This window comes from Nematolebias whitei, chromosome 22 (genome assembly GCF_014905685.2).
Source record: "Nematolebias whitei isolate Nwh7 chromosome 22, NemWhi1, whole genome shotgun sequence".
In the NCBI taxonomy this organism is placed as follows: domain Eukaryota; kingdom Metazoa; phylum Chordata; class Actinopteri; order Cyprinodontiformes; family Rivulidae; genus Nematolebias; species Nematolebias whitei.
In genome coordinates this window covers 31,762,087-31,766,363 of record NC_056519.1, presented here as the reverse complement: position 1 = coordinate 31,766,363, position 4,277 = coordinate 31,762,087, and positions in this window count along the sequence as shown.

Sequence of the window (4,277 nt, the reverse complement as noted above, 5' to 3'; positions counted from 1 at the left end):
CTGTCTTTGTCCCTTGCTCAGCTGTCTTCAAACAGTTTGAACCCATTTCTAAACAAAGTCGTTGGTCAGATGAAACCTTCCGGTTCCCCCGCTGACCCCATTCCTGCGTCGTTTTTCAAACAAGTTCTACCCATGATTGGACCCTCTGTTCTTACTATTGTAAATAGTAGTATTGTGACAAGTGTGGTTCCCGATGTTTTCAAACATGCAGTAGTTCATCCGTTAATTAAGAAACCTGGACTTGACCCTTCGACTTGCTCAAATTTCAGACCAATCTCAAAACTTCCCTTCCTGTCCAAAATCCTGGAGAAAATAGTTTTCATTCAATTAAACAAGTTTTTGAATGAGAACAGAATCTTCAAGATTTTTCAATCTGGTTTTAAGCAACTCCACAGCACTGAAACAGCATTAGTAAGGGTTTGTAATGACATTATGATATCAAACGATTCTGGTCAATTTGTGGTACTTGTGCTCCTGGACCTTACTGCTGCTTTTGATACTGTTGACAACAGTATCCTTATATCACGGCTGGAACAGTGGGTTGGGATTACAGGTGCTGCATTAGAATGGTTCCGCTCATACCTGAGTGACAGGAGTTTCTGTGTCAAGGTTGGGAATAATATATCCGCCTCATTACCTCTTTCTTGTGGGGTCCCACAGGGTTCGATTCTTGGACCCCTTCTGTTCTCACTTTATTTGCTCCCACTGGGGTCCATCCTGAGGAAACATGGTCTTTCATTCCATTGCTATGCTGATGACTGTCAGATCTACCTGCCTGTGAAACCAGCAAATGTTTGATCCATTCACCCTCTGTTAAAATGTCTGGACGACATTAAGGCCTGGATGGCTTCAAATTTCTTAAGTTTTAACAATGACAAGACTGAAGTAATTGTTTTTAGCCCTAGCTCAACTGCCACCACTGATCCTGTCGACCTGGACTCTCTTCAGCCATATCTGAAGCAGTCTGGTAAAAATCTCAGGATGGTTTTAGACTCTGACTTCAAGTTTGACAAACAAATCAACTCTGTTCTGCAGAAAAGCTTCTTCCAACTCAGACAGGTAGCTAAGCTCAAGCCAGTGTTGTCCAGACCCGACCTTGAGAAACTAGTCCACGCCTTTGTCACGACCCGATTGGACTATTACAACGTACTATTTGTTGGGGTCAGCCAGGCCTCCACCTCACGTCTTCAGCTCGTCCAGAATGCTGCTGCTCGGCTTTTAACCGGAACTCGTAGGTCTGAACATATTACACCAGTTCTGTCCTCCCTGTTCGTACAAGGATAGTTTTTAAAATTCTTCTGTTGACCTTCAAATGCCTAAATGTCCTCGCACCCCTTTACCTCTCTGAGCTTCTGGAACCTTACGTTCCCTCTTGGGCCCTGAGATCATCCGATCAGCTGCTTTTGGCTGTTCCAAAAACAAGACTGAAGCTCAGAGGAGATCGGGCTTTTTCAGTCATGGGCCCCAAACTCTGGAACAACCTTCCCCCCAACATCAGGCAGGCCACCTCCATTCCTCACTTCAAATCCCTGCTTAAAACACATCTGTCCTCACAGGCATTTCATACAGTGTAAATTGATCTAGTGTTTTTTAATCTGTGACCCTGTGTTTTAAATACTTTTTTTAATTCTTCAGTTATTATTATTAGTGTATTGTATATATATTTTTCTCTTTAATTTACTCATTGATTGTCGTGTTGTTAAGCACTTTGATAACAGGTTCTGTTTTAAATGTGCTCTATAAATAAAGTTGACTTGACTTGGACTGGCATGTGGTCTGAAAATACATTATCACCAATTTCAAGATTACTAACAGTCACATCACGAGTTAAAACAAGGTCCAGTGTATGTCTGTGCTCTTGGGTGGGACCGTTTACATGCTGAGTTAGATTACATGAGTCCAATAAATCTAAAAAGTCTTTATCCAAGGGCTTCTCCTGACAGCACACGTGCAAATTAAAGTCCCCAATAATGAAAACATGATTATATTTTGGTGTGATTTCAGCCAAGAAGTCATAAAACTCATTTATGAAATCCTTAGACCGAGGTGGGCGGTAAATGAGTGCACAAAAAGTCGAAGGCGAATGGCTGAGTTCAAAGACGCTCAGCTCAAAGTTTTCGCGGGAAACTGGGATGGGCAGTTGTTTACAGTCAAAAGTTGATTTGAATATTGTTAATAATCCACCACCGCGCCGGCCTGATGGCCGCGGGGCGTTAAAATACAGACAGTTCGGTGGCAATAATTCCGTCAAGGAGCTGGACTCACCCGGAGACATCCAAGTCTTTGTGATGCAGAAAAAGTCCAAATTGTGCTCTTGAAAGTAATCCCTGAGGATAAAAGTTTTGTTGGTAATAGATCTTGCATTGACCAAACACATCCGGATACTGTCCAAAGTGGAGCCAGCAGCGGTGAAGTTCGTGCGCATCAGTGGCCTCAGGTTTTCAATAACAGCCCTTCCGGGTCGGCCCGAGCTGCGCACCGGCTGACAACTCCCGTTGTTTACCTGGTCCGGGCACACGGGAAGCTGGCGATAGAAACCATGACCACCAGCTGAAGAGGAAGATGCAGCGCGCAGGGCTTTAAGCTTTACCAGCCACCCAGCACGTTTTCCCCGGAGTCTGAAGCGATGTCTCCGGGCAGGGAGGTGAGGAGCGCAGCGGAGGTAAGCTGGCATGTCCGCCAGCAGGGGGGGAGGAGGGGGGTGTCCAGAGGTACGCTCATATTGTTCCAAACAAGCGACATCGGTGACAGAAAAACGAAGATCCAAACGCTGTTGTCGGTCATACATCAAGCAGTGAGTTTATATTTGTATTTTGCTTGGTGTGTTACCTGTTCTGTTTGTACAGCACTTTGGTTGGCCTTGTAGCTGTTTTCAGTGCTTTATAAATAAAGTGGTATGGTATATCACAGATAAAAAACTAACAAAACAAAAATAATCCGAACACCATCAGCAGAGGTGGATTGCAAGCCATGTACATGGGCGCCATCTGACCGGAAGTTAGTATATGTACAAACCGGATTCCAAAAAAGTTGGGACACTAAACAAATTGTGAATAAAAACTGAATGCAATGATGTGGAGATGGCAAATGTCAATATTTTATTCGTAATATAACACAGATGACAGATCAAAAGTTTAATCTGAGTCAATTTAACATTTTAAAGGAAAAATGTTGATTCAAAATTTCACAGTGTCAACAAATCCCCCAAAAAGTTGGGACAAGTAGCAATAAGTGGCTGGAAAAAGGAAATTGAGCATATAACGAACAGCTGAAAGACCAATTAACACTAATTAGGTCAATTGACAACATGATTGGGTATAAAAAGAGCTTCTCAGAGATTCAGTGTCTCTCAGAAGCCAAGATGGTAAGAGGATCACCAATTCCACCATTGTTGCGCAGAAAGATAGTGTAGCAATACCAGAATGGTGTTACCCAGCGTAAAATAGCAAAGACTTATAAGTATCATCATCAGCCGTGCATAACATCATCAAAAGATTCAGAGAATCTGGAACAATCGCTGTGCGTAAGGGTAAATGGTAAATGGGCAGCTTGCATGTCTGGAAAGGCACCATTAATGCAGAGAACCATGTTCAGGTTCTAGAACAACATATGCTCCCATCTAGACGTCATCTCTTTCAGGGAAGACCCTGCATTTTTCAACATGATAATGCCAGACCACATTCTGCAGCAATCACAACATTATGGCTACGTAGGAGAAGGATCCGGGTACTGAAATGGCCAGCCTGCAGTCCAGATCTTTCACCTATAGAGAACATTTGGAGCATCATAAAGAGGAAGGTGCGACAAAGAAGGCCCAAGACGATTGAACAGTTAGAGGCCTGTATTAGACATGAATGGGAGAGCATTCCTATTTCTAAACTGGAGAAACTGGTCTCCTCTGTCCCCAGACGTCTGTTGAGTGTTGTAAGAAGAAGGGGGGATGCCACACAGTGGTAAAAATGGACTTGTCCCAACTTTTTTGGGATTTGTTGACGCCATGAAATTTGGAAACAACAGATTTTTCCCTTAAAATGATACATTCTCTCAGTTTAAACTTTTGATCTGTGATTTGTGTTCTATTCTGAATAAAATATTAGATGTTGGCACCTCCACATCATTGCATTCAGTTTTTATTCACAATTTGTTTAGTGGCCCAACTTTTTTGGAATCCGGTTTGTATATATGTGTATATATATATATGTGTGTGTGTGTGTATGTGTGTGTGTACACATATATATATATATATATATATATATATATATATATATATATATATA